The 24,498-nt window shown below is 35.1% G+C and overlaps 1 long non-coding RNA gene across 1 annotated transcript in view; it reads right to left on the reverse strand.

Annotated features, from left to right (window-relative positions):
- The window catches only part of LOC120241002, a 64,380-nt gene extending 42,148 nt beyond the window's left edge, over positions 1-22,232 (reverse strand). Inside the window, exons 1-2 of the long non-coding RNA XR_005530805.1 lie at positions 22,178-22,232; positions 7,004-7,070 (exon numbers count right to left, since the gene is read on the reverse strand). This is a non-coding gene — a long non-coding RNA (uncharacterized LOC120241002). The remainder of the gene's footprint in view (positions 1-7,003; positions 7,071-22,177) is intronic.
- Between the last annotated feature and the right edge of the window lie 2,266 nt (positions 22,233-24,498).

A 24,498-nucleotide genomic window follows, 5' to 3' on the forward strand; every position in this document is an offset into this window, starting at 1 on the left:
AGGGCAGAGTTCAATGCAAGACTCGATCCCATGAACTTCAAGATCATGACCTGAGCCAAGATTGAAAGTCAGGCACTCAACTAACTGAGCCACCCAGGTGCCGCTTACTGGGTTTCTCTAATTAATTATATAAGTATTTTATAAGTTGAGCCAATAACCTTATGTATGTTGCAAATATGTGATTATAAAGTTGTTTAAGGTCTAAAAGTACATCGTTTATGATTAAATCTGGATTTTTTTCCATTCCTTCATAAACTTGTCTGGTTTTCATTTTACACTTAAATATTTAAACATCTGAATTTACTTTTCCCTATAGTATGAAGGAAGATCTGCAATGTTTTTATTCCACTCCACCAAAATTTAGTCAATTTCTCCCTATCTTTTTTTCAAAATCTCTCTCTCCTCTCATCTTAATGTATGATGTTGTCTTTATCAAATATTAAATTTAGTATATGTACTGATCTGTTTGTCCATTTAACCTTTTCTATTGATCTATCTGTCCATTCTCATGGCAGTACCTTTCTGTTATAATATATGCCCCATTATAATTAATTTCAATATCTAGTAGGTAATTCTTCATTATTTTCTTAATTCTTTAAAAGTTATTTCTTCCAGATAACTTTATAATGGTTTAGCCTATTAAAAAAGCCCAGTGAGCTTTTTAAATATATTATATTAAACTTATATAGCATTTGTATCTTTGCAGTATAAAATTATTTAAGTCTTACTTTTATATTTCCAGGTAAATCCTGTGGTTTTCTTTATGTATCTTGTTGAAGTTATTAGTAGATATGTAACACTTGTCATGCTACTATACACAGAATCTATTTTCAGTCTATTTTCATGTAGATATGTTACCATCTGCATATTTCATTCATACATCATTGTTGGTAAGTAGAAAAGCCATTGATTTTATATACATGTCACTTAGACTTATTCACTATATAGATAAATATACTATATATATATATATATATACACACTATATATATATACATATTGAGTATATATATAGAGAGAGAGAGTGAGAGAGAGAGAAAGAGAGTGTGAGCAGGGCAGGGGCAAACAGAAGGAGAGAGAGAGCCCTCAGCAGGGTCCACACCATCAGTGCAGAGCCCCATGTGGGAGTCAATCCCACAAACCATGAGATCATGACCTGAGCTGAAATCAAGAGTCAAATCCTTAACTGACTAAGCCACTTATGCGCCCCATATTCATAATACATTAAAAAAAATAATCTTGAAGAGCTATATTTATACCATTACATGAATGATGATGTGTTTTCAGTTTTACATCTTACTGTGTTGACCAGGAATTCCAAAACAATAATAAGGGTGAAGATTCTTGTTCATTTTTTGCTTTTTAAATTTTCTTTCCTTTTTTTTTAATCTGGAGAAATTTGCCTGTTACATGCAATAGGAAAATTCATCTATACTTGCACCTTTCAGTGTTTTGCTAGCTCTCTGTTTGAGATACATATTACTTGAGTTAAGAAGCATATTTCTATTTCTAATATTTTAAAAATATTTTTTTCTTGTATGTTTAATTATTTATTTCTAATTCATTAATTAAATTAATTAAATTAAGTAAGCTACAGGAGAGTTTCAGAGCCTCAAGGAAAAGGACTGTACTTCAAATGGTTGATGTATCCGAGCTGAACTTACATTGCTCGGAGGTCAGCAAACTATGGCCTGCTGGCCAAACATATCCATTGTCTGTTTCTGTAAATAAAATTTTATTGAAACATGGTCACATACGCTTATTTATGTATATTGTCTCTGGGTGATTTTTATTAAAATGATGGAATTGAATAGTTGTAATAGATAACATCTGGCTTACAGACCTTAAAATATTTACTATCTGAGATTTTACAAAAAAAGTTTGCTCTCAGACTATCCCAGTGGATGGGTCTAGATTTTCATGACTGCTTTTCATTAAAAGTAGATAGCTTAATGAAACTAGTAATGTAAGATTAAGGAGATCAAGAATTAATTAAATAGGTCTAAATGAAATGAGGAAGAAATTTTTATTATCGTAAATTTTTGTAATATTTTTGTGTTTTTCTGTTTTCTGGATAGATGAGGAAGCCCTATCTTTTTAAAAGCTATTTATATCCCACAATAATTTAGTAAATGCTGCCTTTGGAAACTAAAATGAAAAATTTTAAGTAACGGCTGATTCTCACAGACTTCCTGGAATTCCAAAGCTCTTAGTCTTTACTTTTGATGTTAATATAATTATGTGTATAGGTGCAATAAAAATCTGTCTTCCATTTTCCACGATTATAATTGGACAAAACAATTATATAACCAATGCCTTGCTTGAAATGTCGCCTTTGAAAAAAAATACACTTTTAATCAAATATGACAAGTCACTTTTAAGGAACTGAAGTTGATCTTACATATGTAGCCAATGGCTTAAGCATCCTCAGGAATACTGAGTCTCAGGATTCCAGTCCTGCAGGTAGTAAGATGGTCACTTCCTTGAGGCATGGATCCTTAAAAATTTGGGGATCTCTAGAATAGAGGAATTCACTTAAATTTAAAGGGTACTGGAGATGAAATGGAGGAGATATTTTCTTGGGATTGGTTTTCTAGTCTTAAAACAAGTTAGATGTTCATAAAGGCCAAATCAGAGATTCCTTTCAGAATGAAGTTAAGTTTAAGGCCTCAGCGGTTGCTTGATATCGTGCAGTTCTAAGTTGGCAAAACAAGCTCAGAGAGGTTTATTTTCACTCTTGCTGAGCCTGTGTAAATAATCAGGCCAAACGTAAGGGGAGCACCATTTTTTGTTTCGATCAATGATAATCTTTCTTCGAGATAATTATGATCTTAAAGCGGAGGGTGACTCGAGACTGTACTAATGTCCTACTGTTGCTGTGAATAAAGAATCACAAATTTAGTAGCTTAAAGCAACACATTTAGCATCCTTTATATCTGAGGTCAGAAGTCAGAAATGAGTCCCAGTGGGCTAAGTTGAATATGTAGATATGTAGGCAGGCCTGCGTTTCCCCTGGAGGCCTTAGAGGATAATTTGTTTCCTTGTCTTTTTTTTTTGGAGGTTGCCTGTGTTCCTTGGCTCATGGCCTCCTTCCTGCATTTTCAAAGCCGGCAGTTCTATCAGCCCAACCTCTGCTTCTATCATCACCTCTTTTTCTATGATTCCAGTTCTCCTCTTTCTTTTATTGTAAAGATCCTTGTGGTTACATTGGGCCTGTCTGGATGATGCAGGATAATCTTCCAGCCTCAGGATCCTCAGGGTAAACACATCTTTATGGTCTCTTTGACCATGTACAGTAATATATTCAGTGGCTCTAGGGATTAGGACATGAACATTTAGGGGCCATCATTCTGTCTACCATAATGCGGCAAGTTTGAAATGGGCTGGAAAGATGACTGAGTAACTTCACTGAAAACTAAGTGTTGCCTGGTTATTTGATTCTATGGCATTTCTGCAGGATTCATTGCCTTTAAGCTTTGGAACAACTCTGTAAATTGCAGGTAACTGATGCAAAGCAGAGGATTCTTGAATATAGACATCTAAGTGCACTTTATCCCATGGAAATGCAATGAAGTTCCCAGCACTACCATGACAATCTTCATGGAATAAGCCAATTTTGCAAATTCATTTCACCATTACCACTTATAAAGGTTTAGTTCTTTAAAATCCCCTTTGAACTAATTGTAATATGTTTTTGGTTTCCTCATTAAATAACAAATTACAGCCTTTGACAGATGTTCATTTTATAGTCTCTCAAAGTTGTGATTATACCCTCTCTTAACATGTATGATTTAACATGGAGCTTCACAATCATATACAAAAATAAATAGAATGTAGAAAAAGTTTCATCACTCAACCCTAATAATATAAAGCTAAAGTCAGTCCTGCCTTTTCTAGAATTTCTTCCATTTTCCTTTGTCCTGCTATTCTGAGGTGAATTCCTGAGACCATCTTATCTTATGCATAAGTATTTATTATGTTCCTTTAATTATAAGGACTCATTTAACATAACCACAATATTAACATAACACATAAATTAACAATTGCTTAATATAATAAAGATGTCCAGTGTTCAAATTTCGAATGACATTTATTTCCAAATGACATTTATCTTCTTTTGTTGTTGTTGTTGTAGCTTTTGCTGTAATTTAAAAATCTAGGACAAAAATAAGATCCACACTTTGAGATGTTTTGATATGTATATGTTTAAGTCTCTCTCTTTTGAAACTATTTTATTGATGTATATTCTATGTGCAATAAATTGCTCCTACTTTAAATCTACAATTTGATGAGTTGTCTTGAGTATCTTTTAAATATATGATATCCCTCCATATCTTTTTGTTCTCATGGTTTATTTGTATTTAAACAAATTTGCCTCTAGAGTTTTCCAGAATATGTATTTGCCTGATTGTTACCCTGTGGCACAATTTAATACATTCCTTCATCTTCTGTACATCCTTGTGAAAGACACAAACTCCTGCAACTTACATCTGAGTCTCCTTACAAGCAAGCATCTGAGTAAAACAAACACAATGTGTAGAGGACAGAGAATTAATGACTTGGGTTAATTTATTACAATTTTCAAATGTGAACATTTGATGAAGTTTCTGATATGAATAATGCAATTGACAACCATGTGACTATTTCTATGACATGAAAACCAAAGATGATAAAGTCTTCCAAAAAATAAGTCCCTAAGAGTAATGATTAAGTCTATTTTCAAAGATGTCATTAAATGTTATGTTTGATATAAACAAATAGAACAGATTTAAGGAAAAAAAAACTCTTCAGATATAGCATACAATATTTCTGAGAAATACTACATTTAATATATGAAGAATATAACAAGAATATCAAGGAGATTCAGCAAGTCTGTAGTAGTATGTAAACATTTGTAAAGTTTCTTGGCTAAATGTGATGTTCATCTCCAACTGAGAACTAAATGCCTAGAAGATGCTAGCTTTTGTTCAGTGTGGGATTTGATTTCACTCTACCTGAAAGCTACTGGGATATCCTGTTACCTTCTTACGATGCTGGAAGAAGACATGAAAATCTTCCGTCACAGACAAAGGACTTCAATCCTCATATCACAACAAGCATATGAACATAAAATTGCTTTAGTCTCCCTTGTCTCCAGATCCCACTGGGGTGACAGAGAGAGCCCAGATGGATGCTGGTCAGGCAGAGGGTCTATGTTAGCATCTGAGGAACACTGAGTTTGGGGAAATCCATTGCTTATATAGAAAGCAGTAAGCAAGGCTTACTTTTCATCTCAGAAAGAAATATTACTTCATTCCTCAAAGTTCATCATGAGAACAAGGCCCTGAGAAGCGGCAGGGTGAACAAGCAGTCAGGGCTTTGAAATCCTTGCACTCCCAGCAAGACACAAGGGCGTAAGAAACCCCTGGACAATTATCTTTTTCAACAGATTCGAATGAAAAAAGTAAGGCTGTGGCAAAGTAATAACTGAAATGTGACAGATAATGCTATAGTTGTTGCTTCGCATCATCACAGAAAGCAGTCTAGGACTCTGATAATCACACAAAACCTGACAGACTTTTTCATAAGAAATTTGATCAGTGTTTCACTAGAGGTTAAAATATATTATGGAAAATAAAACACTGACAAACCAGGGAATTCAAATGAAGCATATAATTTTTGAAATATTTATTTTAATAACATTTTACCTTTGCAAACTTAACCTAGGGAAGCCTGAATGTCTTTTCTAATTTGACAGCTTTTGCTACACAACTCTTATAACAGGATAGCAAAAAAGAACTAAGTAGCTCTAGCATCTCTTTTTATAAGCAAAAGAACAAATCCTTGTGATTTTTCAGGAACCCTCTGGGAAATCCCAAAGATAGTCTGGGAGTACAAGATATGCTGAAAATTTTATTTTATTTTTTCTACATTTAGCACCTGAATTTGGGAGGTAAAATGTTTTAAGAGGAAATTTGGGGCATTCACTTAGTTACCATTTAAGTACAGAAACAATGAAACATTTAAAAATAAACATGGAAAGTAGGATGCTTCTAGAAACCTTAGCTCTTTCATAAATGAGGAGGAACCTTTGTTCATTCCTTTTTCACTTCTCAAAAGGAAGAAATATAAGTAAGTCAAGTAAGTCAATGAAATGCATAGAACATTATTTTGGTATAACACAGATTCTCTGCTAATCTATATGGACTACACAGAAGGTAAAGAATAACTTTTCAGGGTACCTGGGTGGCCCAGTTGGTTAAGTGTCCAGCTTTTGGTTTTGGCTCAGGTCACGATCTTATGGGCATGAGATCCAGCCCTGTGTCAGGCTCTGCCCTGACAGACCGTGCGTGGGATTCTCTCTCTCCCTCTCTTCCCCTTCCTCTTTCACACTCGCTCACTCTCACTCAAAATAAATAAATAAACTTTAAAAAGTTTAAGAATAACTTTTCATATTGTAAGTGAAGGCAATCAGTAAACCAAGGAAACTCACTGAGTAAGCTTTGCTAACACTGCCACCTATTTACTAGCTTTTAAAAATTTTTTTAATGTTTATTTACTTTTGAGATAGAGAGAGACAAAGTGCAATCAGGGGAGGGTCAGAGAGAGAGGGAGACGCAGAATCCAAAGCAGGCTCCAGGTTCCAAGCTGTCAGCATAGAGCTCAATGCGGGACTGGAACCTCGGACTATGAGATCGTGACCTGAACCAAAGTCAGACGCCTAACTGACTGAGCCACCCAGGTGCTCCTTGTAGCTATTTTTAGATGCAAATATAAACCAAGGCCAAAAGCATTCATTTTTCAAATTTCAGCCTTTATGTTTGTTCATATTATGAAGCAAACAATTGTTTTAACTTGAACATATCTCAGAAAGTTTGTGAGGTAATAACGTATTTCATAGTAGATATTATTTACATTCATATACAATGCATTCATCTTTCTGATCCTAAAATGAATCAATAAGCACTTATTTAAAATTCTATTTTAATTTCTAACATGGTAAAGATTGATACTTATAACTCACTGAAGCTAAAGCTCCTTGGGGTCTTCTGTGAATCTCAAGAGTATAAAGGTGAAATGGGTTCAGGAAGCTGAAAAACAAACAAACAAACAAACAAACTCTGAAAATGGCTACTTTAAAACAAAAGCACTCCTGGGGCACCTGGGTGGCTTAGTCGGTTAAGTGTCCGACTTTCGCTTAGGTCATGATCTCGCGGTTCGTGGGTTCGAACCCCGCGTCCGGCTCTGTGCTGACTGCCAGCTCAGAGCCCGGAGCCTGTTTCAGAGTCTGTCACTCCCTCTCTCTCTGACCCTCCCCTGCTCACGCTGTCTCTCTCTTTCTCTCCTAGAAATTTAAAAAAGCAAAAAAAACCACTCTTTTCCTAGAAAGTACACACAGTTGCTGTGTTCTCTGTTATCATTGCTCCCAGTGTAGTTCCAATCACTCATATTAATTAAACTGTTCAACAAATCACAGAGAAAACTGGGGTGGGAGATGGCTCATTAATCACTGTCATATGCAAGCATTTTATTTTTTTAATTTTATTTATTTCTTATTTCTGAGAGAGAGAGACAGCATGAGCAGGGGACGTTCAGAGAGAGAGACACACACAGAATCCAAAACAGGCTCCAGGCTCTGAGCTAGCTGTCACCACAGAGCCCAACGCGGGGCTCGAGCCCACGAACCGTGAGATCATGACCTGAGCCGAAGTCGGACGCTTAACCGACTGAGCCACCCAGGGGCCCCAATATGCAAACATTTTAGTGGATGAGTAAAATACATGGACACACATTGCACAAATTTCTAATGTCACACAAATATTTTAGATACTTTCTCAAAGTGGTAAAAATAAATACATGCATTAACACACTAGTGGCTTCTCAATAGCACATAAAAATGAAAATAAAGTAAACGAGCTTAAATATGGTTTGTAATCAGTAACTATATTACTTGGAAATTTTCTAGGCCTTCAATGATTATCCACCAATTTAATATCAATTCAAGATTTAAGTTAACTACAGATCTTGGAAATTTTCTTCAAGATGACATATTATAAAACATAAATACCATCAAAATAAATTTTTGTCAGAAACATTCCTTCAGGTGAATACAAACTTACTTTTTTCATAATCTTAAACCTTATATAATAGTAATGTTTTATTTGATCAGTAAACCTGTATAAGCATAGAAAACAAATCTAAAAGGTGAACATTCTTATATTTTACTTAACATTGATAAATCAGAAAAGACATAGCTCTTTATATTAAGCCAAAATTATTGACCTAGTCTCATTTACAAAAGATTTACCTTTATTATGTAAACTTGAATTCTTGAAACATTTCCAAGTTAGTTTCTGTAAGAATTTTTTTTTTTAGTTTCTATAAGAATTTTTAAAGTCAAGTACCTTTAAAGTATTAGAAGTTTAAAATTTATTATTTTTCTAAAATTTTATTAGTGTTCAATTTTTGTGCTGATAATTTAATCAGAGCAAACCTCCTTTGAGAGACTTTATAATAGAATTTATTAATTATCGTCTAGGAAGACTTTTTACACTAACACAAGAAGTAAAAACCTTTCTGAATCAAATTAATATAGACATTTAGGTGCATAAAGTGGTTAGTTTCAGTATTAAAACTTTAGCTACAAGTCAACTGTAAAGAGAGAAACAAAACCTTAATAGTCCAGATATTAAAGAGTAATACTTCTCAGTGCACAGAATTCTTCAGTAATTTAAGCTGAAAAACAGACAAATCAACAAAGGAACGACAAACCAGATTCTCTCATCTCTCATCCATCTACGGAGATCAAAAATAGACCATTAAACCAAATTTCCAGTTAGCTGCTGCCACTAATGCTACATTACCCACATTGGCCATGTACAAACCAGAAACAAAAACAAAACACAAAATCACTGGAAAGAAAAAAAATTTCAGAAAAAAAGTATGAATTATAGTCCTATTGTCACTTGGGGTTCAGACACTGGGAGTCGAGCAAGGAGTTTTGGGCTTAGGCAACACACATTACCAGACTACGCCAGGTGAATCCACGGGGCTTCTTGGCAGGACCTCCAAAACTGTTAAAGGGGGATTTTAACATAGCCATGACTCTCATACAAATATAAAATGAACACATCAAAGATTTTATTTAATCCATCAATTAATGAGGCAATCCACAGGATACTATAAATGAATCAAAAGATTAATCAAAGAACCACACATATGAAGACAGTAATACTGAAATACATTTATAAATAGATACAAAACTGGCTTATTCTGTGGGAGCGATGGATGTCATGCACCAGACAGATCGATCTTATTCTCAGTAGGCAAAATTCATTTGTATGTCTATGGACAAGAGTCATTTGCATTGTTATTAGTTATTTGCAACCAAAAGAGTTATAAAGTAGCTCAAAGAGCACAAAAAGCAGAGAGTATCCATGGAATCATAGAATAAAATAACCCAGAAGGATGTGCTTAAACAATCTTTTTGGCTTATCTTAAAGTCTTATAATTTCTTCCTATACCTGTCAGAAGAGTTTTAAAACTATCATTCGTTTCTAACTTTATTGTACTTAAGAGGCCAAAGTAATCTAGAAACTACAAACAATTATTTACAAAGGATTGATCTTAATGATAAGAAACTATAGGATTTCTGAGAAACAGAAATCAAAACTCAAGTGAGTGATAAAATCTCCTTTTTGTAAGTGAAATCCATTGTCTGTTCCTCATAAACTGTTGTTTCAATTCAGTTGTAGGAAGGAAGATCCAGTGAAAGTTATATTAACTAAAGAAGAAATCTCAAAGCTAGTATATCATATAACTAATCTAAAACAAATAATGTTAATTTTAATGAAGATTATGTGTTTACAATATTATGATCGAAATGCTAGTTGCGGGGCGCCTGGGTGGCTCAGTCGGTCGGTTAAGCGTCAGACCTTGGCTCAGGTCATGATCTCACGGTTAGTGGGTTCGAGCCCCCCTTTGGGCTCTGTGCTGACCGCTAGCTCACAGCCTGGAGCCTGCTTCGGATTCTGTGTCTCCCTCTCTATCTGACCCTTCCCTGCTCACGCTGTCTCTCTTTCTCTCTCTTCCTCAGAGATAAATAAAAAACATTAAAAAATTAAAAAAAGAAAAAGAAATGCTAGTTGCTTGAACAAACACCCACATTTCATTGTTGACAATATAAAGTTTTCTTTCTTGAGCATAGAAAGTTCTTACGCATTGGGCAGCTTTCATGGCTGTCTCTTCTTCAAGTGATGACTCATGGATCTGAGTTTTTGCCATTATGTGGCTTTGCCATTTTTGAGTCTTTCACTTCCAGACACACAGAGCAAACAAATGAAGGCTCTTGCAGGAGATTTTTAGGAGCTAAGTCTGGAGTTGACTTTCAATACTTACATGCACATCATCTTTGTCTAAACTAGGCACATGGCCCCAACTCAACTGCAAAGAATGCTGAGTGATGCATTCATGGTGTGTATATAGAAAAAGGAACAGATTTCTGAGTAGCTAGCCAGTCACTTCCATAATCATGATGACTGATTTAATTAATTTTCAGTCAAAAATAATTCCTGGTGAACTGTGAAAACTGATTTTTTTTTTTTTAGTTCTCTTAATTTTTTAACTCCTAACTTATAGTCAATGGAAGGTTGCCTAACTCCTTGACTCCTTGTCACTCTGAACCCAATCTGGAAGACTATTAATAGAGCAAAAGCTAGAGCACATTCAGAAGAGGACAATCACATGGAGATAAATGAGCAATGGAGGCAACAGGGGTATCAACATGTTTTTCAATGCTTCATGCATCATCAGCTGTTTATTTCAATATTTTGTATGTCATCAGCACTTTGTCTGACAGCTCCATTTGTTCACTTTTCATACTCCTTTTGAGTAAACAGCACATGTAATAGTTCCATTTTAGAACAGCACATTAATCTTCCCTTGTTAAGGGATGACTTGTCCTCACACTTATCATCACACCTCTCTTGTGATATGACATCATCTACTCATTTGCTGAGATAAATGCCAAACAACAAAAAGTCACGCAGGCATTTGAATTTCTACTTTTGTCTCTTTGATTTGCAGCACAACTTAGAAATACAGGGAAGGGGGGAAACTAGTCATTGATGAAGCTTTATTTTTATTTTATTTTTTTTTTGGCACGTTTGTATTCTCCACACAGTCTGTACTCAGTACTGAGAGACTCTAACAGATCTAAGCCAATTGGGTGGATTGCCCAGTAGGTTAAATCATGCCACTTTTGCCATAAAAGCAAAGTATACACCCATGTACAGCACACTGGAGTGGCAGCAAGCCTTTCTTGCCCTTCAGCATCCACGGGAAGCCTTGTCTTCTGGAGCAATGAGTGATAACAGCCATAAGCCAATTTCTGTCTTTAAAGCAATTCTGGAAGTGTTCCTTATAGAAAACAAGCCACACAAGTTGTGATTCATTTATAAATAACTCAAATATAAATACAAGTTAAGTCCCATCTAGAAAGTAATGCAGACAGACTGCAAAATAGTAGTGTTTGTGTGCTGAGACATGACATTCAGTAGCCATGTTTCACTGCAAGTTAAGCACAATCATTAAATTCCTAATAGAACTTTCTTTGGACCTTTAATTTACTATAAAGCTCTAAAAATTTCACCTCAATGTTAGCTCTCACCCTTTCTGTTTGTGATTTCAGCTAGGAATTTGACTACAAGAAAATACAGGGGAAGGTTGATGAGTTGGGGATTATAACACACCTCACTATGAAAGACATATTGAAACTGAAAAACACAGTTAACTAAATGAGATGAACTGCTTTCCATACAAGATGGCAATATAATAATAATATAACTTGAAATAAAAATCATATAGTGAATTTACTTATTACCTTTTATTCATAATAAATTATGGTATATAAAGACTTAAAAGAAGAGAAAGTTAGAAAAAGAACTAAATATCCACAAATAAAGGAATGAATAAGTTGTGGTGTGTTCAAACAGCAATATACTATATAACAGAAAAGGAATAAAATACAGCTACACCTATCAATGTGGAGGATTTTCATGAACATAAATGTTAAGGGAAAAGGCAAGTTAACAAAGAACACATTGGTATGAGATTAGTTATATAAGCTCTTAAAACACACAAGAGAATATTATTATATATTGCCTAGGGGTATATGTAGTTGATGCTTTGGAGCTTCACTGTAACGTAAACATCAGTGACCTCCTGAAGAGGCAAAAAAGAAGTGGGATGTGATCAGAAGAAAAAACACAGAGGATTTCAAATATACAGATAATATTTTACTTGTTAAGCTGTGTGGTGGCTACATGCATTCGCTTTATCTTCCTTTATACTTTTTCTGTGTATGTAAGTGTTTGTGAAATAAAATTTAATAAAAAAAATTGTGCAGTGATCCTTGACCTTAGAAACTTAAAAGATCTAGTGTGATAAGAAATACATATTTGGTCTTTGTCTCCAGTTGCTGATACAGATTTTCTAAAATCTTTGGAATTTCCTCAATGATAGGGATAACAGGAATATCTTTTGTAATTCATAAAAAAATCTCCTTTCAAGCACATCTGAGTTTATGCTAAAAAGTGACTCTTTGTATGCCCCTGCACAGATTCAGTATGGGGGTTGGTTGCCAGAAATACCAAGCATGTGATTAGAGACTTGAACTTCTCAGTCCCACCCATGGACATGGAGACTGAGTTCATCACCTAATGGCCAATGATTTAGTCAATCATACCTACATAATGGAGCCTTTAAAAACCTGTAAACCTTTAAAAACCTGTAAACAATTGGGTTCAAAGGGCTTCCAGGTTGATGAACACATTAAAGTGCTAGGAGGGTGGTATACATGAAGAGGACATGGAAGTTCTGTGCCTTTTCTCTTCTACGTTGCCCTATATATCCCATTTGGTTGTTGCTGAGTTATATCTTCTGTAATAAACTAATGATAGTATTTTTTCCTGTGTTCTGTGAGCCCTTCTAGCAAATTATCAAACCTGAGGAGGGAGTTGTGAAAATCCCCTGAATTTATAACTGGTTGGTCAGCAGTACAGATGGAAGCCTGAGACTTACCACCGGCATCTGAAATGGGATAATCTTGTGGAACTGAGCTCTTGACCTGTGGGATAGGTGCCAATTCCAAGTAGTTAGTGACAGAATTGGATTGAATTCTGGGATATTCAAATCATATAGAGAAAATTGGAGAACTGGTTATTGGGTGGAAGGAAAAAAACCTCACATTTGGTTTCAGAAGTTTAGTGAGTAGAAACACAATCAGATCTAGCTAGATTAAAAAAAAAGACAACCTGGGGCACCTGGGTGGCTTAGTCGGTTAAGCGTCTGACTTTCGCTTGGGTCATGATCTCGCGGTTCGTGGGTTCGAGCCCCGCGTCGGGCTCTGTGCTGACTGCCAGCTCGGAGCCTGGAGCCTGTTTCAGTCTGTGACTCCCTCTCTCTCTGACCCTCCCCTGCTCATGCTGTCTCTCTCTCTCTCCTAGAAATAAATAAAAAAAATTTTTTTTAAAAAAGACAACCTACTGAATGGAAGAAGATATTTTCAAATGATACACCTGATAAGGGATTAATATTCAAAAAATATAAAGAACTCATACAATGTATTAGCAAAAAATAAAAAACACCCAAACAATCCAATTAAAAAATAAGCAGAGGACCTGAATAGGCATTTTTTTCCAAAGAAGGCAGATATATGGCCAACAGACATGAAAAGATGCTTAGCATCACTCATCATCAGGAAATCCAAACCATGATGAGATGTCACTTCACACCTGTTAGAATGGCTAAAATCAAGAAGACAAGAAATAGTAACTATTGGTGAGGAAGTGGAGAAAAGGAAACCTCATGCATTGCTGGTAGGAATGTAAATTTGTTTAGCCACTATGGAGAACAGTCTGGAGGTTCCTCAAAAGGTTAGAGATAACATACGATCCAATAATTCCACTATTGGGTATTTACCCAGGGAAAAGAAAACCTGGGTAAAACCTTAAACGCGTACACACACACACACACACACACACACACACACACACACACAGGAATATTACACAGGCATAAAAGAAATGAGATCATGTCATTTTAGACAACATGGATGGACCTAGAGGGTATCATGCTAAGTGAAATAAGTCAGATTGAGAAAGATATGTAACATATGATTCCACTCATAAATGGAATCTTTATAAAAGTGATTAAATAAATAAAAAGCAGAATCAGCTCTAATACAGAGTACAGATTGATGGTCGCCAGAGGGGAGGGAGGTTGGGCAAAATGGGTGAAGGTGAGAGGGAGATACAGACCTCCAGTTATGGAATGAATAAGTCATGGAAACAAAAAACAAAGTATAAGAAATACAGTCAATAATATCATAATAGTGACAAGATGGGACAGATGGTAGCTATCCATACTTGTGGTGAACATAGCTTATGTGAAAACTTGTCAAATCCCTAATCTGTACACCTGAACCTAATGTAACATTGTGTGTCAACTATAGGAAAATAAAAAAAGGAGGGGTCAGACTTAATGGTATATCTGAAAAAGTAATTATTTCTATACCTTAAAGTGAAACTTGATGCTCTTGTAAAAAAATTAAACTGCAATGACAATACGTACACCACATCTCCTTTTCTTTAAGTTTTTAAAAATATTTTTGAGAGAGACAGAAAATGAGTGGAGGAGGGGCAGAGAAGGAGACACAGAATCCAAAGCAGGCTCCAGGCTCTGAGTGGTCAGCACAGAGCCTGACATGGGGCTCAAACCCACCAACCGTGAGATCATGACCTGAGCTGAAGCCGGAGGCTTAACCGACTGAGCCACCCAGGTGCCTCCACCACATCTTCTTTATCCAGCCATCTGTCAAAGGACACTTGGGCTGCATTCATAAGTTGGCTATTGTAAATAATGCTGCAATAAACATAGAAGTGCATATATCCATTTAAATGAATATTTTCATATTTGGAGGGTAAATACCCAGTAGTGCAATTACTGGATTGTAAGGCAGTTCTATTTTTAACTTTCTGAGGACTCTCCATACTGAGTAATGTATAGAATTGTTGAATCATTACACCTGAAACTAATATAATGTATTAGTTTATGTATGTTAATGTATAGGTATGTTAACTATGCTATAATCAAAAAAGAACTTAATTTAAAAAATTGAATGATAATAACAATAAAATCTAGGCCATATCAACCGTTTATGTCAAAAATACTGGATTAAGAATTAGAAAGCCTAAAATAAGATTTCTTGGTTTATACTCATTGTTCCTGATGTGAGATGGAAAAAGAATAGAAACCGAAAATAGTGGCATGTTTTAAATGGTTCTGTGTTTCTTAAAGAGAAAAGGTAAGCCTCAGATTCATTTGCAGGCTCTACATTACAAGATCGAGTAAAAAGTGAGAGGTCTGAAGTGACCTGGCCAAGATGTGTGCCCATAGGATGCTCAAGAAACCAGACGGTTTGGTGTATTAAGTCAAACAACTGCAAATTCAACACAAAATCAATCTGGTAGAAGCTTCGTTGTGGGCTGTCGTTTTTATCTCTTTTTGCTATCACTCTAGTAACACACAGGCTTGAAACTGAATCCACTTGAGAAATAAAAGATATAAGATACATAAAACACAATAGTCTACCATGTACTAAGTTATCAATAAATACTGACTAGTCTGCTAAACTAGTATTATTAATAAGTACTTTTGTTACCGGATTTGAAAGAAAAAATTTTTGATTGCATTCATGAAGTCTCCTTCAAGGTCATCTCTTATTTTAACTATGGCTTCACATTACTGCATCATAAAAGTCTACCCTTTAACCAGTATCCCAGGGAAGGGTGTTTGTACCAGGGTGCACTAGCCCTCAGGAATCCAAAGCTTGCATGATGGTGGTGATTTCTATCGTGCAGAAGAAATAGGACCTCTGTAATCTGGTCAATGCTCAGTTCCCCAGTGTATATTCTCTGGCTTCTGTTGGTTTCACTATCTGCTGCTCTGCTTCTATTTATATCATCATCGTGAAAGGATGGAACGAGGAGGAAAGCTGAAGCTGGGAAGGGGTGATGGAAGAAGCAAAATGTATGAAACCGTCCACAGGCTTCACATTATCAGCACTAGTAACAGGTTTGTTACAGGACTAAAAAGAAGTACAAAAATATCCATATAACGCTCAGGAGATCCAAAGCCTAGTCCAAACTTTTATACTAACTATTTGGGTGACCTTGGAACTAGTTACTTAGCTTCTGTGACCTCAACAATATGTTCAAACTAGAAAAATCTTCCAGATGCCTTCTAATTCTAAATTCTATGATTTGTTGACCCTGAATTCTCCAAGATACTCAAGAATCATCCATGAAGAGCGAGAAATATTTTCTCCGCTCCCATCACACAGTATGTGCTATTACTCTCCAGTTTTTTTAGTTAGAATCCTCTGGCAAAACCAATGATTCCACCTTTATTCACCATGAACAGAAAGGCCGTATTTGTTTTCTGATCTCTAGAAACATTTGCATAAACATGTGACATATTGAGAAGGATCCCGAACCTGGAAGATCTGGATCCAACCTGTGATTCTACCACTTACTAGCAGTTTTACAGTTTTATAGTCTTGGCAGTTAACTTGGAGACTTTTGTCTTTGATTTCATTTACTTTATACAACACATCCTGTGAGACGGAAGATACATAATGTAAATTATGCTGGAGTCATGATGTAAACTCGGGTTTTTCCTCTAATACTTTGAAACCAGTGAGTAAGAAAAAAAAATTAGTAACAAAATGTTCTTCAAATAAAATCCAATGTGCAACTTCAATATATGACCAAATCAAAGTGAGGCCAAAGCCTTAAGGACTTCCATTGGACCTCTTCCATCCCTGCCCCAAAGCAGTAACTCAGTCCTAGAACTTTCAAAGCCCCTCCTCAAAGTGGTCATCAGTATCTCCTGGAAGTGTGATAGCAGAGCAGAATATCAGGCCCACGCCACGCTAACTGAATGGAATCTACCATGTGAGGAGATCCCCAGGGGGTATGTGTACATAATAAACTTGAGAAGCACTGATCTAGAATACAATTTAAAAGCCACTGAGTTACCCCATGCTGCTCACCCTAATTAGAATCTCTGGTTTAGCTTTCTTATTGCCAATCTCATAGTGTTTGCTGAGAACATGAGTGTGAACTCATTTTGTAAAGTACACATTTTATAAACACAAGGTACTGTTATTAGTTCCAAGTCCCTAGAAATTTCTGTTACCTTCCTGCTTGTGTTCCTGTTAGAATCTCCTTAAAATTCCCATTGTAAAGACTAATTCCATATGGCATACATATCCCTTAACAGATATTCCACAGGAAAAAAAAAATGTTAGATTTGATTATAGAATTTTTATACAATAATTTCATATGTGCTTTTTCTCCAACCTCTACTAGTCTAAGTCACTTTCATTGATTGAAACATTTTGTTGTATACTGTTTTCACCGTATACTGGCTGAGCTGTATTTGATAAGTTAACAAATGCTTTATCCAGTTACCATTCTTCAATCCTCTTTCCAAGTAGCATATCCTACCTCAAATATTTGAAATAATGAAGTAAAGTCCATTTTAAAATGTAATGTAGTGAGCAAAATATAGAATAAAAGGTGATTAATTACTAGCTCAAGTAAATATACTGAATGACTGAATGAAAGAAATTTGAAGAAATAAAGTACAAACAGGGTCAGCATAGACTCTCCTATCCCTTTCTATTTTAATCACATGTTTTTACCTAAAATTCACTTCAAAGAGATAACTCCTTAATGGTTGATTTTTCCAATTTTGATAATGTGATCTGTAGCAATACATTTATTTTTATAAGTTTCCAAAAAACTCAAAACCACACGGTTAACCTGAGTTTGTCATGAAGAGATTTGACACATTATGCTTTTCTTGAATGTGTCTTAATTTAGGAAGAAAATCCATTTATATAACTGAGCTGTGAAATGGTTAGATGATCTCTTGGATTTTATTTTTTACTTAATTATAAGAGTCATCATTAGAAGATTTAGAAACAAAGAGTATTAGAATGTGAATAGATTTTTCTCTCATTTTCTTTGTCTTCCAACATAAACTCAACAGATATGGCAACTACTGGAAGGAAAAAGAAGAGAGAAAAATTGATTCCATATTTATACTTAATTATTCTGGTTACTGCAAAATATATGATATTTCCAATCACCTATGCATATTACATTGAACCATGTAATTTTAGACTTAGATTCTTAGAGATTACTCTTACACATACCACACCCACACCCTATTTTCTCTCCAACCTATTTTCATTTCCTTCCCCATTTCTTTATATTATTCTATTTTTATTTTTTTCTTCCTACTCTCTTTTTATAGTGCTCTAGAATTTTTAAAACTATATTAAAATAGCATTAAGCTTGTGAATTTAGAATGCTGGAGATGGGCAGAAGCAAAAGGGAAGTTTCTTTAAATAGTATTAGATAGAACTACAAAAAAATTTTTAAGAAGCTATATACTTGCCTATATACACACCATACAGAAGAACCAAGGAGTGAGATATTGCTAAAAAGAACACATTTAGAAAGCTGTATACAACTGCTTTTCTAGAGTTTTGAATCATGAAAATAGTATTAAATTCTTAAATGCAACATATTTGTTCTTCTTCACAGATACTTGATCCAAATAATTAATCCAAATATCAGAATTTAGCCCAAATATTCAAATAATTGGGCATTTCACCTATTAAGTTGCTAATACCATCAGACTCAGAAAAAGGGAAAAAACAGGCCTCATAGGTATCCATTATTTAAGCCACTCTTCGTCCTCCTTAACATCATGGCAGCTAGGATTTCCAGGTAACAGAGAACCTTTCAAGTAGTTAACACTGAGTGATTCTACCACCTGTAGTCTGCACAGTTTGAAGAAGAAAATAACACAGAAGTGCTTTCTTTGGTTTAGTTTTAAAAACAGCAGTCACTGGGACTAATAAGGAACAATGAGTGTTTCAGAACTTAAGAATTTAGAGCAGCTTGATGCTGCTTGACAATAAATGGATGGTCTAATTAAAGGAATGCAAAATTTACTCAGAAAAGCCAATGAACTTGCTAATATTTTTTTTCAAATACTATGACTTAGGATTTTTTTCTAATTAGAGATAAATAATATAAGTATGCTACTTTATATTCAATGAGAAATACAAGAAGTATATAAAGAAGAAAAATGAAATTCACCCATAAATAACCACCAGAGATAACAACTGTTAGCCTATTTCCTATCATTCTTTTTACCATGTATCTATGTATGAATATGTGGGCACATGCATACACATATATACATAGTAGATGCATGTTAGTTTTAACATGTGTAGGCACATATATCTTTGTATATGTAGGTGGCTAATTTAACAAAATTAGGATGGTTCTTAAATACAGTATTGCAACTTTTTTTTTTGTTTGTTTGTTTGTTTACTGTCAGGTTGGTTTCTATATAAAAACCAGAGCTCATCCCAACAAGTGCCCTCCTCCATGCCCATCACCCCCCCTCCCCTTTCCCCCACACCCATCAGTTTGTTCTCAGTATTTAAGAGTCTCTTACGGTTTGCCTCCCTCCCTCTCCCACCTATTTTTCCCCTTCCCCTCTCCCATGGTCCTGCGTTAAGTTTCTCCTGTTCCACCTATGAGTGAAAACATATGGTATCTGTCCTTCTCTGCCTGACTTATTTCACTTAGCATAACACCCTTGAGTTCCATCCACATTGATACGCATGGCCAGATTTCATTCTTTCTCATTGCCATGTAGTATTCCATTGTACAGGAAAACCACATCTTCTTGATCCGTTTGTCAGTTGATGGACATTTAGGCTTTTTCCATGATTTGGTTATTGTTGAAAGTGCTGTAAGTTTTTAATAGATGGCCTTTATTATGTTCGGGTATGTTCCCTCTAAATATAGTTTGTTGAAAGATTTTATCATGAATGGATATTCAATTTTCTCAAATGATTTGTTCTGCATCTCTTGAGATGATCATATGATTTTTATCCTTCATTTTGTTGATGTGGTATATCATGTTGATTGATTTGTGAATATTGAATCATTCTTTTATCCCCAGAATAAACCTCACTTGATCATATATTTTTAATGAATTGATGAATGCAGTTTGATAATATTTTACTGAGGATTTTTACATCTATGCTTATCAGGGATCCTGGCCTTTACTTTCATATTTTGTAGTGTCTGTCTGATTTTGGTATCACGGTAATTCCGACTTTATAGAATATATCTGGAAGTTTTTCTTCTATTTTGTGCAGTAATTTGAGAAGAATAGGTATTAACTCTTCCTTAAATGTTTGATAGCATTCACCTGTGAATCCATCTGGTCCTGGACTTTTGTTTGTTGGGAGTTTTTGATTATTCGATTTCATTACTAGTAGTTGGTCTGTTTGGGTTTTTTATTTCTTCCTGATTCGGTTTTTAAAGATTATATGTTTCTAAGAATGTATCCATTTTTTCTATATTGTGCAATTTGTTAGAATTTGATTTTTACAGTATTCTCTTATAATCCTTTCTATTTTTGTATTTCTGGGCATCTGCTGTTACTCTTTTCAAACTTTTTGACTACTTATGAGAGATTTAATTTTAGAAGTAAGATCATAGGATACACACATTCCTATAGGGGTCATGAACTAGTTTTTTAAAGAATTTAGTAAATAGTCCAAAATTGCTTTCCAGGAAACATTAAATAATTATTGAGAGGAAAATATATATTTGAAACAGAAATCAACTAAATTATTTACATATAACCATTATAAACTTTCTTTAACTGAACTTGAAGTGTCAAGGAAATTTTGTAAGGCAGTAAAATAGGTGAGAATATTCTGTGAAGCCATCCTATATAGGTTTAATTCCACTGCTATTTGCTAGCCAGATATTATATTAGCCTGCTAGTGCTGCCATAGGAGGGTACCATACGATATTGTGGGTGGGGTAAACAACAGAAATCTCTTTTCTAATAGTTCTGAGTTTGGAAGTATATAATCATACTGCCAGCAGAGTTGGTTTCTGGTGAGAGCTCTCTCTCTCTCTCCTCTTTATAGATGGCTGCCTTCTTGCTGTGTCCTCACTGGCCTTCTTTCTGTGTGCACAGAAAGTGTCTCTTCTTCTTATTCCAAAGATAATAGTCTTATCAGATGAGAGTCCTGCCCTTATGACTTCATTTAGCCTTATTTATTTTCTTAAAAACCCTATCTCCAAATACAGTTATACTGAGGTTAAAGCATCAACAAATTAATTTGGTGGGGTGGGACCCAATTAGTTCATATGAGGTGTGTTTGGCCAAGTAAATTGATGACCGCATATCTGAGTTAGTTCATGTGTAAAATAAAGATAATAATACTTTATTGGCTGTGATGAGACTAAATGTGTTATCATACATAAGGGCTTCAAGAGCAGTGCTTAGCAAATGGTTAAATATTTAATAAATAGTATAGCATTAAAGATCACATGGATATTATATATATTAACCATGATATGCTATTTTAAAATAGCCCCAATAGCCGAATTTGTAAGTTAGGCATTTTGTTAATTTTAATAATTATTAGAAGAATTAGTATTTAACAGAATAGAAACTTTAAGCAAGTTATCCAAGATCATACAATGAGTTGACAGTACAATTAAGAATAAAAACAAGTGTCTCAAAAAAAGGCATATTCTTTCAATTCTTTTGAAGTTAAAATAATTGTCAGAAAGAAGACTAGTCATTTTCTATGACTAATATTTATTAATTTTAGGGTGGAAGTAGGCTTTAAAAGAAATAAGATATATATTATTTGGAATATTTCAGGTTTGCTTATTTAAGGTTTTTTAAACTGCCTCTTCCACATAGAAAATAAACCTCTCAATATAAGTATTTCAAAAATATTTAGTAAAATGCTTAAGAATGAGGAAAAAAAGGGCCAAGAGACTAAGAACATTCATCTTGCTTCTTTACTGAAATAAACTTACTTGAAAATCAAACAACCCACAGATATTTACTGAATTGTATTTTGTGATTAGTGGTAATCCAAGTACCACTGGAAATGCAAAAGAAGTTATGATACATAAACACAGGATTAAGACAATTATGTAGAGAGCACGTTGTACCTTGTAGAGAGCATGTTGTACCTTGGAGTATAGCTGAAGGACATCTAACTCACCATGACACAGGAAAGTTGAACAGGAATCAGGAATGCCAGTGCTGGAGTACTCATGCTAGAAGGCATGGACAAAATGAAATTAAGCTGAAGATGAACAGTCAATAACTGACAGTGGGGGCAGGTGAAACAGGGAGAACAGCCAGGCAGGAGAAGAGAAGTCTCCAGGTAAATGGGACCATAAGACCAAAGAGACAAATTTGCAAAACGTGCAAAGGACTACAAATAGTTCTGTGTTCTAACCCAAAGTTCTAGGCAGTGGATGATGAGATGAACCGGTATAGGCAAGATCATCGGTGACTAGTATATATCATAAAAAGGTTTGTAATTTATTCTGTAGATAATGGAAAGTTGCAAAAAGGTTCTGTAGCAGCCTGACTTAGTGTTATTGACATCTTAAATAGATCTCTCTAGTAATCCTATAAAGGTTGAGCTTGAAGATGACAAAACCAGAGGCAGCTAGATCAATATGGACACTTTTTGTGATTGTCTAGCCAGAACTGAGGTAGTGGAGATAAAAGAGAAAAGAAAATGTCAAGAAGTCCTTAGGCATTAGAATTATTAGAATATATGGCCTTATAGATAGGGAACTATGGGAAAGAAAGATGATTAAACAGAAGTTTAGGGAAAGGAACAATTTTGAGAGAAAATGACACATTCAGTTTTCAAAATTTTAGGATCAAGGTAATGATGAATGGTTGACAGAAAGTTGGAAATACGAACCCAGAGCATGAAGATTAAGTCAGGACAAATGGCCATTGAAATAAGAGTAGATGAGATTGTCCACTGAGTATTTAAAATGACAAATGATTCAAGGACAGAATCCTGAGGAAAAACAACCTTTAAAGGATGGGTCATGTGGAAGAACCCCATGAAGAAAGCAGAGGAGATCTGAAAAACAGAAAAAACAAAAACCAAACAAAAAACTGGGTTTGAGAAGACAAGTGTACTAAAGATCAAAACAGATGGTAACCTTTAATGAATGCCCACTGAATACACCAAAGAGAAAGCTATTTGTGATCTTAGAGATGTCGGTATATGTATTGGGGGGGGGGCTGAGAAAATAGATGGTAGTGGGTTCCTCTGAGTAGGAGATGGATGTCTGAAAACACCGTAGAATCTCTCTTCGTTAATAGATAAAATGGATAATGTCCAATCACTTAAGGTCATATCTTATAAGGTAAAGCAAACAGACACAGAAGTGTCTAAAGTAAGCAATGTGCAGAGACCAGACAGAGAAGTCTACCCTAGATATAGAATTATGGTTCAAGGTTAGGCTTTCCAGCCAAATGGCATTGTCTTACTTGGGAGAAAAGTAGGGTTTCAAGTAGAGAACTGATCACTTGGGGAAAAAAAAAAAACTATAATCATTAGAAATCAGGAGCAAAGAAATCATAAACACAACTAGCAGTAAGGTTGACTTTTGATGTTGTGTCCTGCAAATTACTCAGGAAAGATTCCTTAAATACCAGCAAACAGGACAGGTCAAATTCCAGAGAAAAGGCTATGTTAGAACGTGCAAGAAAGATCAAATGACTGCAACTAAGGAAGAAGAGTGTGAAGATAAGGAACCAGGGAAACATAGGAAAAGATTAACAGGGAAGAGGCATGATTGAAATGCTCAAACTAGTGGAAATATGCAAGGATACCATAACTAAATTGCTAGAATACATAAAGAAGTTAAGGAAAGGGGCGCCTGGGTGGCTTAGTCGGTTAGGCGTCCTACTTTCGCTTGGGTCATGATCTCACGGTTCGTGGGTTCGAGCCCCGCATCGGGCTCTGTGCTGACTGCCAGCTCAGAGCCTGGAGCCTGTTTCAGTCTGTGTCTCCCTCTCTCTCTGACCCTCCCCTGCTCACACTGTCTCTCTCTCTCTCTCTCTCTCTCCTAGAAATAAATAAAAATATTAAAAAAAAAAAAAAGAAGTTAAGGAAATACACTAGCCCATGAAATAAGAAATGGACAAACCAAGAAAGACTAGCACTTCAGAAGTCAGAGATACATGAGAGCATCTATCCCTGCACACATAAATTACTCCATAAAGATTTGCTGAATGAAGAAATTAATGAATAAACCAGTTAATGGAAAAAATAAAAAGATTGGCAACATTTTTATTTTGTTTAGCTTTAAACTAATATGCGTACAGAGTATCCACTCTTCACCTAAAATTTCTACTTTTTTTTAAACGGTGCATGAATTTTCTCACACAAACACCCAATGTCTCCAGACAAGAGTTATGTTACAAAAGTAAACAATTTTCCCTTGGAAAATTAAATATAACCAGTAGAAACCATTTATGAAAAGCACTTGTAAGAATTACTTTTCT

This window comes from Hyaena hyaena, unplaced genomic scaffold (genome assembly GCF_003009895.1).
Source record: "Hyaena hyaena isolate Hyena2069 unplaced genomic scaffold, ASM300989v1 scaffold_272, whole genome shotgun sequence".
NCBI lineage: Eukaryota > Metazoa > Chordata > Mammalia > Carnivora > Hyaenidae > Hyaena > Hyaena hyaena.